At 38.1% G+C, this 27529-nt stretch overlaps 2 long non-coding RNA genes across 3 annotated transcripts in view; one reads left to right on the forward strand and one right to left on the reverse strand.

Moving 5' to 3' along the window:
* The window catches only part of LOC309864814, a 151557-nt gene that overhangs the window by 104004 nt on the left and 20024 nt on the right, over window positions 1-27529 (reverse strand). The window lies entirely within an intron of this gene.
* The window catches only part of LOC309864813, a 43548-nt gene continuing 32793 nt past the window's right edge, over window positions 16775-27529 (forward strand). For both annotated transcript variants that reach the window (XR_014311775.1, XR_014311776.1), the window contains exon 1: window positions 16775-16973. This is a non-coding gene — a long non-coding RNA (uncharacterized lncRNA). The remainder of the gene's footprint in view (window positions 16974-27529) is intronic.

The raw sequence follows: 27529 nt of genomic DNA on the forward strand, positions 1-27529 counted from the left end.
CAGGCTTTCTATTTCTTCCTGGTTCAGTTGTGGTAGTTTTTATATTTCTAGGAATGCATCCATTTCTTCCAGATTGTCAAATTTATTGGCATAGAGTTGCTCATAGTATGTTCTTATAATAGTATGTATTTCTTTGGTGTTAGTTGTGACCTCTCCTCTTTCATTCATGATTTTATTTATTTGGGTCCTTTCTCTTTTCTTTTTTGATAAGTCGGGCCAGGGGTTTATCAATTTTATTAATTCTTTCAAAGAACCAGCTCCTAGTTTCGTTGATTCGTTCTATTGTTTTTTTGGTATCTATTTCATTGATTTCTGCTCTGATCTTTATGATTTCTCTTCTCCTGCTGGGCTTAGGGTTTCTTTCTTGTTCTTTCTCCAGCTCCTTTAGGTGTAGGGTTAGGTTGTGTACCTGAGACCTTTCTTGTTTCTTGAGAAAGGCTTGTACCGCTATATATTTTCCTCTCAGGACTGCCTTTGTTGTGTCTCACAGATTTTGAACTGTTGTATTTTCATTATCATTTGTTTCCATGATTTTTTTCAATTCTTCTTTAATTTCCCGGTTGACCCATTCATTCTTTAGAAGGATGCTGTTTAGTCTCCATGTATTTTGGTTCTTTTCAAACTTCCTTTTGTGGTTGAGTTCTAGCTTTAGAGCATTGTGGTCTGAAAATATGCAGGGAATGATCCCAATCTTTTGATACCGGTTGAGTCCTGATTTAGGACCGAGGATGTGATCTATTCTGGAGAATGTTCCATGTGCACTAGAGAAGAATGTGTATTCTGTTGCTTTGGGATGAAATGTTCTGAATATATCTGTGATGTCCATCTGGTCCAGTGTGTCGTTTAAGGCCTTTATTTCCTTGCTGATCTTTTGCTTGGATGATCTGTCCATTTCATTGAGGGGAGTGTTAAAGTCCCCTACTATTATTGTATTATTGTTGATGTGTTTCTTTGATTTTGTAATTAATTGGTTTATATAGTTGGCTGCTCCCACGTTGGGGGCATACATATTTAAAATTGTTAAATCTTCTTGTTGGACAGACCCTTTGAGTATGATATAGTGTCCTTCCTCATCTCTTATTATAGTCTTTGGCTTAAAATCTAATGGATATGATATAAGGATTGCCACTCCTGCTTTCTTCTGATGTCCATTAGCATGGTAAATTCTTTTCCACCCCCTCACTTTAAATCTGGAGGTGTCTTCAGGCTTAAAATGAGTTTCTTGGAGGCAACATATAGATGGGTTTTGTTTTTTTATCCATTCTGATACCCTGTGTCTTTTGACAGGGGCATTTAGCCCATTAACATTCAGGGTAACTATTGAGAGATATGAATTTAGTGCCATTGTATTGCCTGTAAGGTGACTGTTACTGTATATGGTCTCTGTTCCTTTCTGATCTCCACTTGTAGGCTCTCTTTGCTTAGAGGACCCCTTTCAATATTTCCTGTAGAGCTGGTTTGGTGTTTGCAAATTCTTTCAGTTTTTGTTTGTCCTGGAAGCTTTTAATCTCTCCTTCTATTTTCAATGATAGCCTAGCTGGATATAGTATTCTGGGCTGCATGTTTTTCTCGTTTAGTGCTCTGAAAATATCATGCCAGCTCTTTCTGGCCTGCCAGGTCTCTGTGGATAAGTCAGCTGCCAATCTAATATTTTTACCATTGTATGTTACAGACTTCTTTTCCTGGGCTGCTTTCAGGATTTTCTCTTTGTCACTGAGACTTGTAAATTTTACTATTAGGTGATGGGGTGTGGGCCTATTCTTATTGATTTTGAGGGGCATTCTCTGAACCTCCTGAATTTTGATGCTCGTTCCCTTTGCCATATTGGGGAAATTCTCCCCAATAATTCTCTCCAGTATACCTTCTGCTCCCCTCTCTCTTTCTTCTTCTTCTGGAATCCCAATTATTCTAATGTTGTTTCATCTTATGGTGTCACTTATCTCTCGAATTCTCCCCTCGTGGTCCAGTAGCTGTTTGTCCCTCTTTTGCTCAGCTTCTTTATTCTCTGTCATTTGGTCTTCTATATCACTAATTCTTTCTTCTGCCTCATTTATCCTAGCAGTGAGAGCCTCCATTTTTTATTGCACCTCATTAATAGCTTTTTTGATTTCAACTTGGTTAGATTTTAGTTCTTTTATTTCTCCAGAAAGGGCTTTTATGTCTCTCGAGACGGTTTCTCTAATATCTTCCATGCCTTTTTCGAGCCTGGCTAGAACCTTGAGAATTATCATTCTGAACTCTAGATCTGACATATTACCAATGTCTGTATTGATTAGGTCCCTAGCCTTCGGTACTGCCTCTTGTTCTTTTTTTGTGTTGAATTTTTCCTTCTTGTCATTTTGTCCAGATAAGAGTATATGAAGGGGCAAGTAAAATACTAAAAAGGTGGCAACAACCCCAGGAAAATATGCTTTAACCAAATTAGAAGAGATCCCAAATCGTGAGGGGGGAGAAAGGGGTTAAAAAAAGGTTCAAAAAGGAAGAAAGAAAAAAAAAAGAAAAAAGAAAAAAAAAGAATTAAAAAAAAAAGAAAACAAATAAGAAAAATATAAAAAAGAAAAAATATATATATTAGATAAACTGGTTTAAAAACGTTAAAAAAGAAAAAGGTAAAAGTTAAAAAAAAAATTTACCAGAAGGCGAGAAAAATAACAAAAAATGAAAAAGAAAAAAATTAAATTAACTGCAAGACTAAAAAAAAAATCACAGGGAAAAAGCCAATAGTCTGTGCTTTGCTTTCTCCTCCTCTGGAATTCCGCTGCTCTCCTTGGTATTGAAACCGCACTCCTTGGTAGGTGAACTTGGTATCGGCTGGATTTCTTGTTGGTCTTCTGGGGGAGGGGCCTGTTGTAGTGATTCTCAAGTGTCTTTGCCCCAGGAGGAATTGCACCACCCTTAGCAGGGGCCGGGGTGAGTAATCCATTCGGGTTTGCTTTCAGGAGCTTTTGTTCTCTGAGCGCTTTCCGTAGAGTTCCGGAGGATGGGAATACAAATGGCCACCTCCTGGTCTCCGGCCCGGAGGAGCCGAGAGCCCAGTGCCCCACTCCTCAGTGCGCCCTCAGAGAACAGCGCCCAGTTACTCCCGTCTGCCTGACCTCCGGCCTCCCTCCGAGCTCACCGAGCCCGTGGTGGGTTCAAGGTAACACCGAGCTGTGAGCTTACTGTCGGCTCTGTCTCTGTAGCCGGCTTTCCCGTTCTAATACACGCAAGCTCTGCGACACTCAGACACCCCCGATACTTCTGTGACCCTGCAGGACCTGAGGCCACGCTGACCCCGAGTGGGCTTTGCCCCGGTTTAGCCTCTGGAGCGATGTCCCTCAGTGGAACAGACTTTTAAAAGTCCTGATTTTGTGCGCCGTTGCTCCGCCGCTTGCCGGGAGCCGGCCCCTCCCCCCGGGGTCTATCTTCCCGTCGCTTTGGATTCACTTCTCCGCCGGTCCTACCTTTCAGAAAGTGGTTGTTTTTCTGTTTCCAGAATTGCTGTTCTTCTTCTCTTCGATCTGCGATGGATTTGTAGGTGTTTGCAATCTTTAGATAAGCTATCTAGCTGATCTCCGGCTAGCTGAAGTAGTCTCAGCCTGCTACTTCTCCGCCATCTTGACTCCTCCCACTGACTAAAATTTTTAAGATTTCTTTATCACCACACTTTGAGTCTGTTGGATTTTTCCAACCTCTAGATCATCCTTACTTCCTAGCAGTAATGTTTTTTCATTAGCACAATCTTATCTATCCTAATATCACTATAAAATGGCCTTTCAACAGGGGCACCTGGGTGGCTCAGTGGGTTAAGCCACTGCCTTGGGCTCGGGTCATGATCTCAGGGTCCTGGGATTAAGCCCCACATCAAGCTCTCTGCTTAGCAGGGAAGCTGCTTCCCCCTCTGTCTCTGCCTCTCTGCTTACTTGTGATCTCTGTCAAACAAATAAATAAAATTTAAAAAATAAGTCTGAGTGCTTATTGCTTTAAAATGGCCTCTCAACAAATAACCTAGATGGAAAAACAAAACTGCACAGCCTTTTATAGAGGAGAGCAGTGAATATGAGGAATGCTACACTGCCCTCTCAGGAATAGGAACTCAAGACCTGGGACTTTCATTCACAGGGATGTTATAGCAAAGCAATAGACAGAAAATAATCCAGCAATCCAGATACTAGAAATCACTGTAAACTAGGAGAAATGTAAATACGATCTTACTAAAAAGTTAGAGTATCATTTCAGATATCAGGGATTGAGAAGGTCCTAAACTAAAGGAAAAAGTGTGGTACACAAAAGTTGGAATCAGAGTTAAGCAAGTAGTAATTGGATCAATGGGCTATCTTTGGTCTGAGGCCATGTTGTTGAATGCTGGACCTGACAAAGAAACTTACAGAGTGTTTTTGAGTATCAGTAATTGAACTAGATTTGGGGTTTGGTTTTCTTGCTTTCCCTTTTGCTTATTTATATAGTCGAAATGTCTGCATTCCTTTGTTTTCACTTAATTTTAAGAGTGATTAATTTAGTCAGTTTATGAGACTCAGCTTCATTTTGAATAGGCTTTGATCTTGTGGACTTAGTCTAGCATTAAAGTTGTTACAGAAGCTGGGTAAGCAATATATCAGCAGCAATCAGGGAACAAGATGGCAGCTCCGCAGGGGGGCCAGGCCAAACCAAACACATGGATAAGTGCCTGGGAAAAGAGATGCAAATTAAAGCTTATCTGTGTAGATTATTTCTAGAATCCAGAGTGTGAAGCTAGTGAGCTAGGCAAGGAAGATACAGGATCAGTGAGAAGTAACAGAAGACAGATCCAAACAAATAGGTACCAAGAGATCTCCAATAAGCCAAACACTAGAATCATTAAAAAATACTTTGAACAGTGATACCTTCGCCCTGCCCAGAATGGTCTTCTTTGAAAGATCCACAGGACTTACTTTCTCACTTACTTCAGACCTACACCATCAGATGTGTGCTTCAGCCTTCTCTGGTCATTCTACCTAAAATGCCAACACACAATCCCTGCATCGGCCTCCCTGCTCAGCGGGAAGCCTTCTTCTCCCTTTCTGACTCCCCCTACTTGTGTTCCCTCTCTCACTGTCTCTCTCTGTCAAGTAGGTGAATAAAATCTTTTCTTAAAATAGATTAATTAATTAATTAATTAAATAAAATGCCAGCACACACATACACTCATCTCCTTACCTAGCTCTCTTGTTTTTCTTCTTAGTTCTTCTCGGTATCTATTATATGTTTTATTTATCTTGTTTAGGCTTGCCCATGTAAGCTCATGGCAGAGATCTTTTTTCATTGCTATATCCCCTATATCTAGAAGAGTGATTGGGCCCATATTATCAGTTGATACTCAACAAATATTTCTTACAATAAATGTTGAAGAGTTTGTAGCTAATTGTAAAGATAACTTGTTAAAAATAATTAGAAGTACAGATCACAATTTATACATCCTTTCTGGAGGAGGTGGAAGAAATAGTACTGAGAATAATCATTTAATAAAGAGTATCATGAATATTAGAACTGAAAATGGATCTTGAAAATAATCTGGTTGGAAGCTATCATTGTTATGGACTGAATGTCTGTGACCCCTCAAAATCCATATGTTGAAGTCTGAACTCTCAATGTGATGGTATTAGGAAGTGTCGTCTTTGGAGGTACTTAGGGTTTAGATGAGGTCATGAGAGTAGAACCCCCATGATGCGACTAGTGCCTTTATAAGAAAGAAAGAGACAATAGAGCTTTCCTCTCCAAAAGCTAAGAATATAGAGAAAGTAGACATCTGCTAGCCAGAAAAAGAGTCCTCATTAAAGACTGGATCTACCAGCAACTTGATCTTGAAATTCCCAGCCACCAGAACTGTGAGAATTAAATGTCTATTGTTTAAGCCATTCAAGCTATCGTATTTTGTTATAGCAGCCTAAGCCAACTAAGACAATCCTAATGTCTCTCTTTTTTTTAATGTTTTATTTATTTATTTGAGAGAAGTGAGAGTTTTTTTATTTATTTGTGTTAGCATGAGCAGGCATGGGGGAGGGGACAGGGAGAAGCAGACTTCCCACAGAGCAGGTAGCCCTATGTGGGGCTAAATCCCAGGATCCCGAGATCATGACCTGAGCTGAAGGCAGACACTTAACCAACTAAGCCACCTAGGTACTGTAATTCTAATGTCCTTTAATAGAAGACTGGTTAAATAAATAAATTATGGTCAAATAAATAACCATATGATCAAGTACCATGTAACTGTTAAATAATGAAGAAGCTATATGGTGTTCTAGAAAGATCTCAAGATACACTATTAATAGAAAAAAGGAGAGTACAGAACAATAATACAAGTACTGCTTTATAAAAAGGGAGCACAGACAAGAATGTGTATTTGTATATGTTTGTAAAAACATAAAGAAATGTTTGAGTATACATAAGAATCTAAGAGAGGAGAAAGTAATGTGGGAACTAGACAGACACAGGACAAGAAAGGAAGAAAGAATTTGTACTTCATAACATTTTACACTTAGATTTTTGAACTATGCGAACAAACTGGCTTTTCAAAAAAAAAAAAAATTTTTTTTTTAATTTAAACCCCTGACCTCTCTCTGAAACTCAAGACTCCTTACCCAACATCTCTGAAATTCTAACAGGCTTCTCAGATATGATACATTCACAACAATGTCTGATTTTCCCCCATGAAATCTGCTCCTCTCCTACTCTTCTCTAACTCAGTAAATAATACTACCATCCATCCTCTTAATCAAGCTCCAAATCTGAGAGTTATTCTGCATTCCTCTTTCTCCCACTCCAATAAAACTGATCAAGTTCCAACATTTCTGCCACCATGACAGAGCCCTAATGCACCCCCTTCTTACCATCTCTACCATTATCATTCTAGTCCAAGCAATTGTTATCTCTAACCTGGCCTACTGCAATAGCCTTGAAGATATGACTCAAAGTGAGACCCACAGAGAAGAAACGCTTGTTTCTAACTGACAATAACATAAGAAAACTTGCACCAGCGTGAAAGTCAACTACTTCACTAAGCATATGTTTAGTGCAGCTAACAATTACTTTTTCCATAGCAAGAATTTCTTGATAGAAGGGATTCTTAGATGCATGCTCTTTATCTCTTTGCCGACTAGCACTTTGAGTAGCACTGTTGCTGGTCTCACTGCTGCCACTCTTGCCCGTTTGTACATATATCCAGTCTTTCATAGCCAATTGTTACTTTTAAAACATGAATTATATCATGTTGCCCCCCAGCTTAAAACTTTGCAAAGCCTTCCCATGCCAACTAGAACAAAATCTAAAATCCCTCACCAAATTTTCCTGACCTGGTCCATCTTTCCTTCATTATACTCAAGCCAAATTCTTTCCCATCTCTGGGCCTTTGGGCCCTCTGCCTGGAATTCTCAGCCCATGTTATCAGTGTCATCATTAGGTCTTAGGTCAAATGAATGGTGATAAGGTGAAGATTATAAGTGATTTTATCCCCCCAGCTTTTTATTTCTTTTTGCTTTTAGGATAATAGAACCAAATGTGTATCTCTCTTCTCACAACTGGACAGAATCTTCTGCTATAGAGAACTGTGTGTTATGGGCTGAATGTGTCTCCACAAAATTCATCTATTAAAGTCCTAATCCCAATACCTCAGAATGTTAACATATTTGAGACAGGATCTCTCAATAGATAATTAAGTTAAAATGAGGTCATCAAGGGGTCTTAATCTAATCTAATCTGACTGGTCTCCTTAAAAGAAGAAAAGATTAAGACACATACATACAGAGAGAACATGTGAAGACACAAAAAGATGACCCTATACAAGACAAGGAAAGAGGTCTCAGGAGAAACCAACCCTGCTGGCATCTTGATCTCAGATTTCTAGTCTATAAGAAATCTATAAGAAGGGGCACCTGGGTGGCTCAGTGGGTTGAAGCCTCTGCCTTCGGCTCAGGTCATGATTCCAGGGTCCTGGGATCGAGCCCCACATTGAGCTCTCTGCTCGGCAGGGAGCCTGCTTCCCCCTCTCTCTGCCTGCCTCTCTGCCTATTTGTGATCTCTATCTGTCAAATGGATAAATAAAATGTTAAAAAAGAAAAAAGAAATCTATAAGAAAATAGATTACTGTTGTTTAAACCACCCAGTCAGTGATATGTTGGAATATGTAGGAAGCCCTAGCAACTAATACATCATGTATTAACTAACATCTCCCCTTACTTCCAGTATTCCATCCTAATTTTTCTTTCCCTCTGATATTTTATTCTTTTCTGTGTGTGTTTAAATAACTACCTCAAATCCTTTTGGAATCTATCAATCTCCTAAGGTGTGAGTCTAATAATCCTCTCCAAAAAAGTAGAATTAAGATTAATTTGCCATCACTAGATCTTAATGAATCTTCCTCAGTCTTGATTAGCACTGCTTCCTTTTCTAAGTGATTGTATACCAAATGAGTAATGATCCACTCAAGAACGTTGCCAGGGATCAACATCAGGTTGGTGGGGAGAGGTGGGTAAGAAGCATCTAAAGAGTCCAGAACAAGGAATCTGGAGTTGGCATTAATACCAAGGACTTGAATGACTTCTGGACTCTGAGCACTGCTTTTAATAAAACTGATCAAAGAAAATATTTGATATTGCCAGCTGTATACTTAAATGAGTATATACTATGTGATAAACACATATGGTTATTTCATTTCTCACTGCAATCCTATTAGTAAATACTAATATCTCTAGTTTAGACATAAAGAAATGGAGGCACTGGAGAGGTTCAGTAGCTTCTAATAAGTGATAGAGCACACCTTAATAACTACCAGTCTGATTGCAAAGCCCATGCCTTTGTCTGCTGGATTATACTATAGACGACAAATAGAGCCAAAGTCAGTTGAACTGAACATTCATCGAGCAACTACTATGTCTGAAACACTGCCCTGGAGATACTGAATAAGACATAATTCTGCCCTCAAAATGTTCTTAGTTTTTCTGGGCAAAGCCAATAGGTATGCAAATAAATGAATTACAAAATTGTAAGATTGAATGGTGAAAAAAAAGAAGTTCACATTTCAAAGTGTTAGAGTAGGAGTAATGATGTGGTTCTAGGGACAGACTTTCAGAGAAGTTAACCTGTAGTCTGGGTTTTGAGGAAAGAGTCAGCACTCACTATAAAACTAAAATAAATGAAGATGTCCTTAGCAGAAAGCATGGCATGTAAAAATAGTATAATCTAATATCGCTGGAGTTAAAGTGAGAGGAAAGAGACAGGAAAGGCAGCTGGTTATATTGATGTTATGCTCCCCCCTGGGTGTCTTTCACATTTCACCTACACCCAATTTTCATAACTTCTTTCCACTTTTTTAATCATCTCATTTGGGCAGATGGTATGCTTTTCCCCACCTGGGGCTACTGCTGATCTCCTCCATTCGTTGACTGGACTCAATGAATCGCCTTATTGCCTGACCAAATTCTGTATTTTTTTATATTTTCTTTACCTGGCATCAATTCTATAACTACTTATCTGACAGGCTAGGAGAGACAGATATGAACAGGTAATTATTATTCAGTGAAATAGGGTGATGTAGAGCTATATACCTGACACTGCAATAGCAAGAATCAAAGTGTGTTCTACTCCATTTGAGTAGGAGGCAAGAAAACGGAGTTTTAAAGGATAAGCAGGTATTCCAAGCAAAGGAAATAGCATGTAGAAAGGCATGACAAACAGCTCATATGAGAAACATGAACTACAGTAACCAGAGGGAAGTGATGAAAAGTGGGCCAAATAAGCAAATACCCAAAAAGTAGGGTTAGAGTTTCCATACCAAGGAGTTTGGGTTTTTCTGGTAAGTAATTGAGAATCAATAATGACTTTTAAGAAGCACAGGAATATGGGGCACCTGAGTGGCTCAGTGGGTTAAGCCTCTGCCTTCAGCTCAGGTCATGATCTCAGGATCCTAAGATCGAGCCCCACATTGGGCTGTCTGCTCGGCAGGGAGCCTGCTCCCCATCCCTCTCTGCCTGCCTCTCTGCCTACTTGTGATCTCTCTGTCAAATAAATAAATAAAATCTTAAAAAAAAAAAAAAGAAGAAGCAGCACAGGAACACAACTAGAGTTTCATTTTAGCAATTGCCTCTGGCAACATCACAGAAGGTGAATTCAAAGCAGAGAGATTAGTCAAAAAGACAACTACAAAAGACAAATTGAAGAGCAATTTGACAACATTGGTCAGCATTAAAAATCTACCTACATTTGACTCAGCAATTCCACTTGGAGGAATTTATCCTATGGGTACATTTGCACATGTGTAGAAGGTTATATACAAGGTTATTCTTGGCACCTACATGTTCAATAGTCATCCAGAAAATAAAATAACTTAAAGCTATAAAAAATATTTTATGTACTGATATAAAATGATCTCCAAAAGTTATTATTAAACTACAAAAAAAATTACAAAACAACATATAGTGTGTGCCATCACTTAAGTAAAAAAGGCAAAAGTATTTTATGATTTTAATATATACTCAGTACATGAAAAAAACCACATATGCATAAAATATCTTTGGAAAGAAACCCTAGAAACCAATAACATTAATTGCTTCTGGAGAAGTGAATCAGATGGATAAGAAATAGGGGTGGGAACAGATATTTCACTAGAACTTTTGAATCTCAAACCATTTGAGTTTATTGCCATTTCCTAAATGAATAAATTTGAAGTTAATTTAAAGAGGAGGTGATTCTAGTAAGAGATAAAGAGGGGCTCTCAATCAAGACATTGGCCATCACAGGTGGAGCTAAAGAGATAGATAAGAAAAATGTTAAGGAAATAGAAACTAAAGAATTTCATGACTTTGGGGGCACCTGGGTGGCTCAGTCTGTTAAGTAGCAACTGGTTCTTGATTTCGGCTCAGGTCATGATCTCAGGGTCCTGGGATGGAGCCCCACATCAGGTCCATGGGGAGTTTGTTTCAGGATTCTCTCTCTCCCTCTGCCCCCCACCCTGCTCGCTCTCTCTCTCAAATAAATAAATAAATCTTTAAAAAATTCATGACTCTTTAAAGATAGCTTGTAAGAAAGAAAAATTTATAGTAACCCCAGATTTCTGAACTGGGATACTAAGTGACCGTACTGATGTCACTTATCAAGATAATGAAGGCAAAAGTAATAATAAGTTGAAGGAAAAGAAAATGAGTAAAATTGTAAACAGGTTATGTCTAAAGTGTTGCAGGACCACATAACCAACTGCCTACTAGGTGAGTTATTCATCCAATCAGATATGCTAAACACTGAGAGCATACACAGTGGACCTGTCCAAGAGGTATTGGGCTATACAGTCTGAAGACCAAAAAAAGGAGTCTAGACAAGAGAAATGGTTACAGATCTTTGAGTCATTAAGATATACATAATTGGCATGGACAAATTGTGTTCCCAAAAATTTATACATTGAAATCCTAACGTCTAATACCTCAGAATGTGATTGCATTTGGAGATAAAGTTTTCTAAGAGGTATTAAGTTTAAATAAGGTCATTAGAGTGGGTCATAAACCATTATGATTGGTGTCCTTGTAAGAGGAGGAAATTGGAAGGGGAGGTGAACCATGAGAGACTATGGACTCTGAAAAACAATCTGAGGGTTTTGAACAGGCAGGGGGTGGGAGGTTGGGGGAACCAGGTGGTGGGTATTAGAAAGGGCATGGATTGCATGGAGCACTGGGTGTGGTGCAAAAACAATGAATACTGTTACACTGAAAAGAAATAAAAAATTAAAAAAAAAAAAGAGGAGGAAATTTGGACACAGACACAAATGAACAGGAGCCAAAACATAGACATAGGGAGAAGATAGCCATCCATACCTAGAACAGAATCCTCTTTCACACCCCCACATAAGATGTCAATGCTGCAAACACCTTGATGTTGGACTTCTCACAATGAGAAAATAAATTTCTGTTGTTTAAGCCATCCAGTCTGTGGTACTTTGTGATAGAAGCTCTAACAAACTAGTATAATAACTGTAGGCAATAAAAGCCATAAGCATGGCTTTTATTATTTTTCTTTAATACAAATCATAGAGAATTCTGGGAAATGCCAACAGAAGCAATATAGTTTTAGGATCTTCCTAAATCTCAACATAAATACAGATAAAATGGGGTGCCTGGATTGCTCAGTTGGTTAATCAACTGCCTTCAGCTCAGGTCATGATCCTGCAGTCCCAGAATTGAGTCCCACATCAAGTTCCCAGCTCTGCAGGAAGCCTGCTTCTCCCTCTGAACTTCTCCCCTCTCATGCTCTTGCTCTCTCGTGTGCTCCCTCTCTCTCAAATAAGTAAATAATGCCTTTTTTTAAAAAAAGATAAAGCAATTAATAAATTAATTAAAATTTTAAAAAAGATAAGCAATTAAGATAGCAATATAAAATTAAAATTAAATTAAAATTTTAAAAAAGATAAGCAATTAAGATAGCAATACAAAAAGCCCACAAACAAAACTAGCCCTACAAAACATAAAATGTGGGCATAAAAACCAATAACTACAAGAGCTGCAAAGTACGGAGGGAAATAAAGAGAGGCAAAATGCAGCTGATTGACCTGAGAATCCCAAAAAAGCCAAGAGGTATTCACTGAAAAGTTCAAGGGGTCAATTTAAGAATAGCAGCTGAAACAAGGAAGGGTTTTATACACTCTAACATCAGGGGTCCATATTAAGGTCTGAAGAGGATGGAACAGTCTTGACCATTATCTCTCAAATCTAACCAGCTAAAGGACCTCTCTAGTATAACCCCACACTGAGGAAAATATCTGAGATAAGAACCAAATTGAGCAGCATAATGACAGTAGTGGCAAAGAAAAGAGAGGATTCAGGTAAAAATTGGGGAGGAGAATAGAATACAGAGAGCTCAAAAAAATAAGCCATCATATTTTTTTAATGCTTCACAAGCATAATAGAGAAGGGAACTCTAGAACAAAGAAGTTAGAAAACCCATCTTGCAACAACCTACTTTATTTTTTTTTAAAGATTTTATTTATTTATTCGACAGAGAGAGATCACAAGTAAGCAGAGAGGCAGGCAGAGAGAGAGAGAGAGGAGGAAGCAGGCTCCCCGCTGAGCACAGAGCCTGATCCGGGACTCAATCCCAGGACCCCGAGATCATGACCTGAGCCAAAGGCAGTGGCTTAACCCACTGAGCCACCCAGGCGCCCCGCAACAACCTACTTTAAAAGGTCAGCTAGATGAATTTGCCTCTCCCCCCATGCTTTCATGGTTTCTCTCTCTAAAGTAAATAAATAAATCTTCAAAAAATAAAGAAATCAAGAAGGAAATAAATATGATTAGTAAATGAACAAATATAGAAATACCAAAGACTCTTATAACATACCTATTACAGGCATCACCAAAGAACAAAACCAAAGCAAGAGTTAAAACAAATATTAAAATAAGTAATTTTAAAAATTTTTCCTGAAATTATCATATGGTTTCACTTATTTGTGGAGCATAACAAAAAGCATGGAGAACATGGGGAGTTAGAGAGAAGGGGGTTGGGGTAAATTGGAAGGGGAGGTGAATCATGAGAGACTATGGACTCTGAAAAACAATCTGAGGGGTTTGAAGTGGCGGGAGGGTGGGAGGTTGGGGTACCAGGTGGTGGGTATTATAGAGGGCACGGATTGCATGGAGCACTGGGTGTGGTGAAAAAATAATGATACTGTTATGCTGAAAATAAATAAATAAAAGAAAAGAAATAACCTGAAAAAAAATTTTTTTCCTGAAATTAAAGAAAAAAATTTGAAATACATAATGAGAGGGCTTAATATTTGAGAAAAATTGACCCAGTGTGTCCCATATCAAGAAATACTGGGAGGATGGTCTTTAAAATGATGACATAGAAGGCTCCTGAAGTCCCCTCCTCCCAAGGATACACCAAATGCACAGCTAATGTGGAGAAATTCCCTCTGAAAGAAATCCAGAAACTAGCTGAGGGACTCTTACACATTGGGTGAAAAGGAGACTATACTCTCAACAAAATGGGTAGGAAAGGCTGAGAAACACTCTCACCATAAAACACATAGCAAGCAAGGCACTCACTATCCCATCAACACCCCACTCCCCCCTGGGGAGCAAAGTGTTTGGACCTTATATCTAGCAACACAATATTTAAGACTCCCTCCAAAAGAACAGACCCCAAAAACACCTAGCTCTGAAAGCCAATAGGCTTGCATATGGGAGGCCCATAAGACTGTAGCAAACAAAAAAAGCAATTCTTAATGGGCGCGCAGCACTCACTATAGCTCAGCAAGAGGTAAGAATCAAAATCACCCATCTCCTAGTCTTTTCCTGAAAGGGTTTTATGTACATACTTTAAAAGATGATGCCTAAGGATCAGGCTTCTAATTTAGCTTACATCTAGTGGTTGACTAAAATCCTCCGTGGACACCAAGGAAGCCAGTGGACACCTCCCCTGCTCTTTTCCTCTAACCTACTCCAACTGGTCATTATTCCTAGAGAAAGCTTGACACATATCCAGCACCCCAGCTTTTGCAGCTGCCACCTGAAGGGCAAGCCACCAGACTGCCTGGTTTTTAGGCAACGGGGCTTCTATTCAGCTTTGCCACAAAACTTAAGCAAACAAAGTAGTTCTTAACAGGCCCAGGAACACCTTTCATAACTATACACCCAAGTCTAGTGAGTGCAAAGGGAACAGGAAAATGCCCACTTCCTGGTTTCTCCTTGGAAGGACCCATCTACATACATTCCTAGCTGTTGCTTGACATTCCAGCTTCTCACTAACCTGCAACTAGTTGCTGATGTAATCCTCCCCTTTGGGACTCTGACAGCTCTTGGTACACCCTCAACTACTGGGAGCCACCAAAAATAAAGAAGGTGTCTTGGACAATCAAAGGTTTGAAAGACAACCAGGAACATGGGCCAGGCTGAACGACAAAGTTCATCTCCTACACGAGACCACTCTGTTAAGACTGTGAGTGGTGGCTGTTTTATACTGTAAACAAAAACCACACACACAGAGAATTAGGGAAAGTAAAGAAACAGAGGGATATGTTCCAAACCAAAAAAAAAAAAAAAAAAAGATATAACTTCAGCAACAGATCTTACTGAAACAGAGGTAAGTGCTTTATTGATAGTTCAAAATAATGTTCATAAAGATGCTCACCAAGTTCAAGAGAAAAAAGCATGAAAAAAGTGAAAATTTCAACAAAGAAAAAGAAAATACTGAAAAGAACAAAACACCCAAAGCTAGTATCATCCTCAAGGGGGAAAACCTGAGAGCTTTCCTACTATGGTCAGTGACAAGACAGAGATATCTACTCTCACCTTTGTTATTTAACATAGTACTGAAAGTCCTAGCCTCAGCAATCCGCCAACAAAAAGAAAGAAAAGGCATCTAAATCGAAAAGGAAGATCTCAAACTTCCACTATTTCAGATGACATAATACTCTTTGTAGAAAACCTGAAAGCCTCCACCAAAAAATTGCTAGAACTGATAAATGAATTCAGTAAAGTCACAGGGTACAAAATTGACATACAGAAATCTGTTTCATTTCTATATACCAATAATAAAGCAGCAGAAAGAGAAATCCAGGAATCAATCCCATGTATAATTGTACCAAAACCCTTAAAATACCTAGGAATAAATCTAACTGAAGAGGTTAAAATATCTGTACTCTGAAAACTATAGAACACTTATGAAAGAAATTGAAGTTGATGCAAAGAAATGAAAAAATATTCCATGCTCATGAATTGGAAGAACAAATGTTAAAATGTCCATACTACCCAAAACAATCTATATATTTAATGCAATCTCTATCAAAATACCAATAGCATTTTCACAGAGCTAGAATAAACAAATACAAAAATTTGTATGGAACCACAAAAGACCCCAAATAGCCAAAGCAACCTTGAAAAAGAAAAAGCTGGAGGTATCACAATTCCAGACTTTCAGTTATATTACAAACCTATAGTCATCAAGACAGTATGGTACTAGCACAAAAACAGATACATATCAATAGAACAGACTAGAAAACCCAGAAATGAACCCATAGCTACATGGTCAACTAAACTTCAACTAAGCAAGAAAGAATACCCAGTAGAATAAAAACAGTCTCTTCAACAAATGGTGTTAGGAAAATTAGAGAGCAACATGCAAAAGAATGGAACTGGACCACTCTCTTAAACCATACACAAAAATAAATTCAAAATGGATGAAAGACATAAATATGAATGTTCTTTTTTTTTTAAGATTTTATTTGACAGAGAGAAAGCGATCACAAGTAGGCAGAGAGGCAGGCAGAGAGAGGGGGGATGCAGGGCTCCATCCCAGGACTCTGAGATCATGACCTGAGCTGTAGGCAGAGGCATAACCCACTGAGCCACCCAGATGCCCCAAAAGATCTAAATATGAGACAGAAAACCATCTCCTAGAGGAGAACACAGGTAGTAACCTCTTTGATATCACATGGCAACTTCTTACTAGACACATCTCCTGCAGTAAGGGAAACAAAAGCAAAAATAAACCATTGGTGGGCAGGGGCACCTGGGTGGCTCAATTAGTCAAGTGTTGCCTTTCGCTTGGGTCATGATTCCAGGATCCTGGGATCCAAGCTAAAGGATCCTGGGATACAGCCCAATGTGGGGTTCCCTGCTCAGTGGGGAGCCTGCTTCTCCCTCTCTCTCTCTGCGCCCCCCCCAACGTGTGCTCTCTCTCTCTGTCAAATAAATAAATTTTTTTTAAGATTTTTATTTATTTATTTATTTGACAGGGAGAGAAAGCACAAGCACAAGCTTTAAAAATCTTTAAAATCTTTTTTTTTTTAAAGATTTTATTTATTTATTTGTCAGAGAGAGAGTGAGTGAGAGCGAGCACAGGCAGACAGAGTGGAAGGAAGAGTCAGAGGGAGAAGCAGGCTCCCTGCGGAGCAAGGAGCCCGATGTGGGACTCGATCCCAGGACGCTGGGATCATGACCTGAGCCGAAGGCAGCTGCTTAACCAACTGAGCCACCCAGGTGTCCCAAAAATCTTTAAAATCTTTAAAAAAATAAACAAACTAGGGACTTTATCAAGATAAAACATCTGCACAGCAAAGGAAACAATCAACAAAACTGAAAGACAAACTTTGTAATGAGAGAAGATATTTGCAGATGACATATCTGACAAAGAGATAGTATCCAATCTCTATTAAAAAATTTATTAAACTCAACACCCAAAAAACAAATAATCCAGTTAAGAAATGGGCAGGACATGAACAGACATTTCTCCAAAGAAGACATATAAATAGGCAACAGACACATGAAAAAATGCTCCACATCACTTGGCATCAGAGAACTACAGATCAAAACCACAATGAGATACCACCTCACACCTGTCAGAATGGTTAAAATGAACAACACAGGAAGCAACAGATGTTGGCGAGAATGTGGAGAAAGGGGGACACTCTTACACTGATGGTGGGAATGCAAACTGATGTAACCACTCTGGAAAACAATATGCAGTTTCCTCAGAAAGTTAAAACTAGAACTACCTTATGATCCAGCAATTGCACTACTAATGTATTTACCCAAAGGATACAAAAACACTGACCCAAAGGGATACATGCACTCCAATGTGTATAGCAGCATTATCAACAATGGCTAAATTATCAACAATAGCCCGATGTTTATAGCTGCATCATCAACAATAGCCATCAACTGACAAAAGGATAAACATGTGGGATACACATACACACACACACACACACAGAGTGGAATATTACTCCACCATCAAAAAGAATGAAATCTTGTCATTTGCAATTATATGGGTGGAGTTAAAGACCATTATGCTCTGTTATGGGTAACTGATGAATCATTGAACATTATATCAAAAATTAATGATATACTATATGTTGGTTAATTGAATTAAAATTTTAAAAAGACCATTACGCTAAGTGAAATAAGTCAGAGAAAGACAAATACAATATGATTTCATTCATATGCATGGAATTTAAGAAACAAAACAAATGAACATGGGGGAAAAATACATTTAATAAATGAATATTATAGGGGCGCCTGGGTGGCTCAGTGAGTTAAAGCCTCTGCCTTCGGCTCAGGTCATGATCCCAGGGTCAAGCCCCGCATTGGGCTCTCTGCTCGGCAGGGAGCCTGCTTCCCCCCCCCCCCTCTTTCTCTGCCTGTCTCTCTGCCTACTTGTGATGTTTGCCTGTCAAATAAATAAATTTTTAAAAAATGAATATTATAAATCATGTGATTATCTCAATAGATGCAGAAAATCTTTTGGCAAAATTAAACATGCTTTCATAATTTAATTTTTTTTTTAAAAAGGAAAAAATCTCAACACACTGTGTAAGAGGGGATGTACCTCAAAATAATAAAGGCCATCTATGACAAGTCCACAGCAATATCACACTCACTGGTGAAAAGCTAAAGGCTTGGAGGAAGCAAGATGGTGGAAGAGTAGCAGAATGAACTATCGTTAGGTCCCAGGAGTTCAGCCAGATAGTCATCAAGCCATTCCTAACACCCACAGACTGAACAAGAGATCGAAGAGAAGAGCAGCGATACTAGGAACAGAAAATCGACCACTTTCTGGAAGGTAGGGCATGCAGAGAACTGAATCTAAAGCAAGGGGAAGACAGACCACAGGGGGAGGGGCCGGCTTCTGGCAAGCAGTGGAGCTGCAGAGCACAAAATTGGAACTTTTAGAATTCTGCTCCACCAACAGATGTTGCTCCAGAGGCTAAGTGGGGATGAAGCCCTCACAGGGACAGTGTGGTCTCAGGTCCTGTGGGGTCACAAAAAGACCTGGGCTGTCTAAGTGTGGCAGAGCTCCCAGGTATCAGAGCGGGGAAGCTGGCTACAGAGACAGAGCCGAGGAGTGAGCTCTTGGCTCAGGGTTACCTTAAACCATGATCCAAGGCACAGTTGGGCCTCTGCTCTTTGAGCAGGGACCCCATAAGTGGCAGATCCAGGGAGACCCCTACCTTCCTCCTCCAGGAGGCGAGGCATAGGAGCGCACAGCAGGAATCTGCTGAGTTTGGAGACTCCAAAAAGGGCCACATGTCTGTGATAGAAATGTGCTCGGTCACAGGTTGGGTGAGCAAGGGGTGTAGTGGGAGACCAAAGAGAGGGGAGGAATCGACTGCTTCTCACTGAGGGCACACTGAGGAGTGGGATCCTGGGCTCTCAGCTCCTATGGCCAGAAATTGGGAGGCTGCCATTCTCAATCCTGTCCGTCAATGCTATAGAGAAAGAATTCAAGGACCAAAAACTCCTAAGAGTGAATTAGCCTAGCCCCTGGGAAGGGTGGTACAATTCTGCCTCAGGGAAAGACATTTGAGAATCACTGCAACAGGCCCCTCCCCCAAAAGATCAGCAAGAACATCCAGCCAAGACCAAGTTCAAAGATCAATGAGAACTGTGGAACTCCAGAGCTAGGGGAAAGCAATGCATAGAATTCATGGCTTCTTTCCCACGATTCTTTAGTCTTGCAAAGTTAAATTTTTTTTTTATTTTCTTTTTTTATTCTATTTCTTTATCTTTTCCTCTTTCATCTTTTAACACTTTTTAACTATTTTAGCTTAACAATACATTTTTTAAAAATATTTTTAAATTTTTATTGTTATAGTCATATTTCATCCCTTCATTGTAATTAACCTTGTTTTTTGTACACGTATAGATTTTTAATCTAAAATTTTGGGATACAATTTCTTTTACTAGATCAAAATATACCCTAAATCTAGCACATGACTTTGTTCTAGTCTCCAGGCTGATTACATTTCTCTTCTCTTTTTTTTTCTTTTTCCAACCAACTTATCTTATCAATTCCTTTTTTAGAATCTTTAATTTTCATCTTTACAGTCATATTCCATCCCTTCATTGTGTTTACCCTTATTTTTTTTTGTATATATATATATATATATATATATATATATATATATATATATATATAAAGTTTTTCTTTCTTTAAAATTTTGGGAGGTAGTTTCCTCTAAGAGAGAAAAATACACACAAAATCAAATGGGTGGCTCTGTTCTATTCCCCAGTCTAATGTGTATATATATATATATATTCCCCCTTTCTTCTCGCTCTGATTTTGGGTTTCTTCTGATTTGGTTAGCATATATTGTCGGAGGGTTGTTGCCACCCTTTTAGCATTTTATTCTCTTGTTCATATATTCTTATGTGGATAAAATTACAAGGCAGAAAAACTCACCACAAAGGAAAAAAAAAAAAAAAAGAACAAGAGGCAGTACTGACAGCTAGGGACCTAACCAATATGGACATTGGTAATATGTGAAAACTAGAGTTCAGAATGAGGATTGCCAAGGTACGAGCTGGGCTCAAAAATGGCATGGAAGATATTAGGGAATCCCTCTCTGGAAAAATAAAATCCCTTTCTGGAGAAATAAAAGAACTAAAATCTAACCAAGCTGAAATCATAAAAAGCTATTAATGAGGGACAATAAAAAATGGAGGCTTTTACTCTAGGATAAATGAGGCAAAAGAGAGAATTAGTGATACAGGAGAGCAAATAATGGAGAATAAAGAAGCTGAGCAAAAGAGAGACAAGGAACTACTGGACCATGAGGGGAGAATTCTAGAGATAAGAGATACCATAAGATGAAACAATATTCGAATAATTAGGATCCCAGAAGAATAAGAAAGAGAGGGGCAGAAGGTATATTGGAGCAAATTATAGTAGAGAATTTCGCTAATATAGCAAAGGGAACAAGCATCAAAATCCAGGAAGCACAGAGAACCCCCGTTGAAATCAATAAAAATAGGTCCATACCCCATCATCTAATACTAAAATCTACAAGTATTAGTGACAAACAGAAAAATCTTGAAAGCAGCTCGGGACAAGAGCTGTAACATTGTAACATACAATGGCAGAAATATTAGATTGGCAGAAGACTTATCCACAGAGATGTGGCAGGCCAGAAAGAACTGGCAGGATATATTCAGAGCACTAAACAAGAAAAATATGCAACCAAGAATACTATATCCAGCTAGGCTGTCAGTGAAAAATAAAAGGAGAGATTAAAAAAAAAAAAAAAAACTTCCAGGAAAAACTAAAATTAAAAGAATTTGCAAACACCAAACCAGCCTTACAGGAAATATTGAAAAGGGGTCCTCTAACCAAAGAGAGAGCCCAAAAGTAGTAGACCAGAAAGGAACAGAGACAATATACAGTAATAGTCACTTTACAGGCAATACAATGGCACTAAATTCATATCTTTCAATAGTTACCCTGAATGTAAATGGGCTAAATGCTCCAATCAAAAGACACAGGGTATCACAATGGATAAAAAACAAGACCCATCAATATGCTGTCTGCAAGAAACCCATTTTAGACCCAATGACACCTCCAGATTTAAAGTGAGGGGGTGGAAAACAGTCTACCATGCTAATGGACATCAAAAGAAAGCTGGGGTGGTAATCCTTATAACAGATAAATTAGATTTTAAACCAAAGACTATAATAAGAGATGAGGAAGGACACTATATTATACTCAAAGGATCTGTCCAACAAGAAGCTCTAACAATTTTAAGTATCTATGCCCTTATCCTTGGAGCAGCCAATTATATAAACCAGTTAATAACAAAATCAAAGAAACAAATCAAAAATAATACAATAATAGTAGGGGACTTTAACACCCCCCTCACTGAAATGGACAGATCATCCAAAAGATCAACAAGAACATGAAAGCTTAAAATGACACACTGAAACAGATGGACATCACAGATATATTCAGAACATTCCATCCCAAAGCAACAGAATACACATTCTTCCCTAGTGCACATGGAATATTCTCCAGAATACATCACATCCCGGGTCACAAATCAGGTCTCAACCAGTACCAAAAGACTAGGATCATTCCCTGCATGTTTTCATGCTCTGAAGCTAGAGCTCAATCACAAGAGGAAAGCTAGAAAGAACTCAAATGGAGGCTAAAGAGCATCCTACTAAAGAATGAATGGGTCAAACAGGAAATTAAATAAGAATGAAAAAATTTCATGTAAAAAAATGAAAATAAAAGCACAACTGTTCAAAGTCATCATTACACAGCAAAGGTGGTCCTGACAGGAAGGTATATAGCCTTTCTCAAGAAACAAGTATAAGGCCTTTCTCAAGAAACAAGAAAGCTCTCAAGTACACAACCTAACCCTACACCTAAAGGAGCTGGAGAAAGAACAGTAATGAAAGCCTAAACCCAGCAGGAGAAGAGAAATAATAAAGATCAGAGCAGAAATCACTGAAATAGAAACAAAAAAACAATAGAACAAATCAATAAAGCTAGGAGCTGGTTCTTTGAAAGAATTAATAGGATTGATAAACCCCTGGCCAGACTTATCAAAAAAAAAAAAAAAGAGAGAGAGAGAAAGGACCCAAATTAATAAAATCATGAATGAAAGAGGAGAGATCACAACCAACACCAAGGAAATGCAAACAATTATAAGAAGATATTATAAGCAACTATATGCCAGCAAATTTGACAATCTGAAAGAAATGGGTGCATTCCTAGAGACCTATAATCTACCAAAACTGAACCAGGGAGAAATAGAAAAACTGAACAGACCCATAAACAGTAAGGAGATTGAAGCTGTCATCAAAAATCTCCCAATAAACAAGAAGAGCCCAGGGCCAGATGGCTTCCCAGGGAAATTCTACCAAACATTTAAAGAACAACTAATACCTATTCCCCTGAAACTGTTCCAAAACATAGAAATGGAAGGAGAACTTCCAAACTCATTTTATGAGACCAGTATTACCATGATCCCAAAACCAGACAAAGACCCCATCAAAAAGGAGAATTACAGAGCAATATCCTTCATGAACATGGATGCGAAAATTCTTGCCAAAATACTAGCCAATAGGACCCAACAGTACATTAAAAGGATTATACACCACGACCAAGTGGGATTTATTCCTGGACTGCAAGGTTGGTTCAACATCTGCAAGTCAATGTGATACAATACACTGATAAAAGAAAGAACAAGAACCATATGATACTCTCAACAGATGCTGAAAAAGCATTTGACAAAGTACAGCATCCTTTCTTGATCAAAACTCTTCAAAGTGTAGGGATAGAAGGTACATAGCTCAATATCATCAAAGCCATCTATAAAAACCCACAGCGAGTATCATTCTCAATGGGGAAAAACTGAGAGCTTTTCACCTAAGGTCAAGAACATGGCAAGGTTGTCCACTATCACCACTGCTATTCAACATAGTACTAGAAGTCCTATCTCAGCAATCAGACAACAAAAAGAAATTAAAGGCATCTGAATCAGCAAAGAAGTCAAACTCTCACATATCTCACATATCTTTGCAGATGATATGATACTTTATGTGGAAAACCCAAAAGACTCCACTCCGAAACTGCTAGAACTCAGACAGGAATTCAGTAAAGTGTCAGGATAGAAAAATCCATTCACAGAAATCAGTTGCATTTCAATACACCACAGCAAGACAGAAGAAAGAGAAATTAAGGAGTCGATCCCATTTACATTGCACCCAAAACCACAAGATACATAGGAATAAACCTAACCAAAGAGGCTAAGAATCTGCACTCAGAAAACTATAAAGTACTCATGAAAGGAATTGAGGAAGACACAAAGAAATGGAAAAACATTCCATGCTCATGGATTGAAAGAACAAATATTGTGAAGATGTCCATGCTACCTAAAGCAATCTATACATTTAATACAATCCCTATCAAAATACCATCAATGTTTTTCAAGGAAATGGAACAAATAATCCTAAAATTTATATGGAACCAGAAAAGACCTCAAATAGCCAGAGGAATGTTGAAAAAGAAAGCCAAATTTGGTGGCATCACAATTCCAGACTTCAAGCTCTATTACAAAGCTGTAATTATCAAGATAGTATGGTACTGGCACAAAAACAGACATATAGATCAATGGAACAGAATAGAGAGCCCAGAAGTAGACCCTCAACTCTATGTCAACTGATCTTTGACAAAGCAGGAAATAATATCCAATGGAAAAAAAGACAGTCTCTTCAACAAATGGTGTTGGGAAAATTGGACAGCCACATGCAGAAGAATGAAACTGGATCATTTCCTTACACCACACAAAAACATAGACTCAAAATTAATGAAAGACCTCAACATGAGACAGGAATCTATCAAAATCCTTGTGGAGAACAGAGGCAGCAACCTCTTCAACCTCAACAGCAGCAACTTCTTCCTAGAAACATTGCCAAAGGCAAGGGAAGCAAGGGCAAAAATTAACTATTGGGCCTTAATCAAGATCAAAAGCTTCTGCACAGCAAAGGAAACAGTCAACAAAATAAGAAGACAATCAACAGAATGGGAGAAGATATTTGTAAATGACATACCAGATAAAGGGTTAGTATCCAAAATCTAGAAAGAACTTTTCAAACTCAACACCCAAAGAACAAATAGTCCAATCAGGAAATGGGCAGAAGACATGAACAGATATTTCCTCAAAGACATCCAGATGGCCAACAGACACATGAAAAAGTACTCAAAATCACTCACCATCAGGGAAATACAAATCAAAACCACAATGAGATACTACCTCACACCAGTCAGAATGACTAAAGTTAACAAGTCAAGAAATGACAGATGTTGGGAGGATCAGAGAAAGGGGAACCCTCCTACACTATGGGAATGCAAGCTGGTGCAGCCACTCTGTAAAACAGTAGGGACATTCCTCAAAAGGTTGAAAAATGAGCTACCCTACAACCCAGCAATTGCACTAATGGGTATTTACCCTAAAGATATAAATGTAGTGATCCGAAGGGGCACCTGCACCCAAATGTTTATAGCAGCAATATCCACAATAGCCAGACTCGGAAAGAACCTAGATATCCATCAACAGATGAATGGATAAAGAAGATGTGGTATGTATACAATGGAATACTATGCAGCCATCAAAAGAAATGAAATCTTACCATTTGCAACGACATGGATGGAACTAGGGGATATTGTGCTTAGCAAAATAAGTTGATCAGAGAAAGACAATTATCACATGATTTCTCTGGTATGAGGAATTTGAGAGGCAGGGTGAGGAGTTTTTTGGGGGGCAGGGAAGGAAAAAAATGACACAAGATGGGATTGGGAGGGAGACAAACCATAAGAGAATCTTAATCTCACAAAAAAAACTGAGGGTTGCTGGGATGTGGGGAAGGTAGGGAGTAGGTGGTTGAGTTATGGACATTGGGGAGGGTATGTGCTATGGTGAGTGCTGTGAAATGTGTAAGCCTGATGATTCACATACCTGGACCCCTGGGGCAAATAACACACTATATGTTAATAAAAATATTTTTTTTTAAAAGCTAAAGGTTTTTCCTCTAGAATCAAGAAACAGACAAAGATGCCCCCACTCTTGCCACTTCTGTCTTAGCTACAGAAATTAGAACAATAAATAAAACTCATCCAAATCAGACAAGAAAAAGTAAAATTATCTCTCTTTGCTTATGATATTATATATAAAAAAACCCTAAAGTCTCTACAAAAAAACTGTTAGAAAAGTTGCAAGATATAAAATAAATATGCAAAAATCAGTTGCATTTCTATACACTAACAACAAAATATCAGAAAGAGAAATGAACAGCTTCATTTATAACTGCATCAAAAGTAGTAAAATGCTTAGGAATAAATTTAACCAAGGAAGTAAAAGATCTATACACTGAAAACTATAATATGTTAATGAAAGAAATTGAAGAAGACACAAATAAATTGAAAGATACTCTATCCTCATGGATTCGAAGAATTAATATTAAAATGTCTGCACTATCCAGATACAATGCCTATCAAAATTCTGATAACATTACTCACAAAAATAGAAAAATGATCCTAAAATTTCCATAGAACCAAAAGACCCTGAATAGCCAAAGAAATCTTGAAAAATAAGAACAAAGCTGGAGGTATCATAAACCCTGTTTTCAAATTATATAACAAAACTACAATAATCAAAACAGTACAGTACTGTCATAAAAAAAGACACATTGATAAATGGAAGAGAAGAGAGGATCCCCAAAAAACCCACATATATATGGTCAATTAATTTATAACAAAGAAAACATGAATATACAATGGTGAAAGATAGTCGATTAATGATGCTGTGAAAACTGGATAAACACAAGTAAAAGAATGAAACTGGACCATTATCTCACACTATATACACAAATCAGTTCAAACTGGATTCAAGACATTAAAACTCCTAGAAGAAATCATAGTGGATACACTCCTTGACATTGACTTTTTGGATCTGACACCCAAAGCAAAAGTTAAAAAAAAAAAAGCAAACATAAAGTGGAACTACATCAAACTAAAAAGCTTTTGTATAACAAAGGAAACCACCAACAAAATGAAAAGGCAGCTTAATGGGAGAAAATATTTGCTAATCATATATCTGAAATGGAGTTAATGACCAAAATATATAAAGAAAAACAACAGAAAAATCTGATGGGAAAAATGGGCAGAGGATCTGCAATAGACATTTTTCCAAAGGAGACATACCTATGGCCAACAGCTCAACATCACTAATCATCAGGGAGATGTAAATCAAAACCATAGTAAGATATTACTTCCCATTTGTTAGAATGGCTATGACTAAAAGACAAGATATAACAAGTGTTGGTAAGGAAGTGGAGAAAAGGTAACCATTATACATTGTTGGTGGGAATGTAAATTGGTACAGCTACTAGGAGAAACAATATAGAAATGTCTCAAAAATTAGAAATAGAACTTCTTTATGATCCTACAATACTTATATACATCTTGGTATATAGTCAAAGGAAATGAAAACAGGATATCAAAGAGATATTCTACACTTCCACGTTCACTGCAGTATTATCCACAATAGCCAACACATGGAAACAACATAAGTGTTCATCAACAGATGAATGGATAAAGATACGGTATCTATATAAACTATTACTCAGCAATGAGAAAGAAGGAAATCCTGCTATTTAGGATAACATAAATGGACCTTGAGGAAACAAGGCAGAGAAAGACAAACACTATACGATAGCACTTGTATGTGGAATCTAAGAAAGCTGAACTCATAAGACAAAGTCTAGAATAGTGGTTACCAGGATCTGAGGAGTGGAGAAAATGGGGAGATGATGGTCAAAGAGTACAAATTTCCAGTTACGAGATGAATAAGTTCTGGGGATATAATGCACAGCACAATGACTATAATTAACAATACTGTATTACATAGTTGGAAGTTGCTAAGAGAGTAAACTTAAATGTTCTCACTGCAATAAAAGAAACAGTAATTATGTGATATGATGAAGGTGTTCACTAACAGGTACAGTGGTAATCATTTTTCAATATATAAGTATATTAAATCAACACCTTAAACTTACACAATGTTATGCATCAATAATATCTCAATAAAGTTGGGGAGATGGAGAAAAATACTTGAATAAAATCACTGGCTTTGAAGAAAAGGAGAAAAAATTCTTTGGGGCATAGCCATAGGGCAAAGTTAATTAAATGGGAAAGAAATTCAAATTGTCAGTATACTTTTCAACAGAATAAAATGGCATAACTTATATAAGGTACT

This window comes from Mustela nivalis, assembly GCF_964662115.1.
Source record: "Mustela nivalis genome assembly, chromosome: 5".
In the NCBI taxonomy this organism is placed as follows: Eukaryota; Metazoa; Chordata; class Mammalia; order Carnivora; family Mustelidae; genus Mustela; species Mustela nivalis.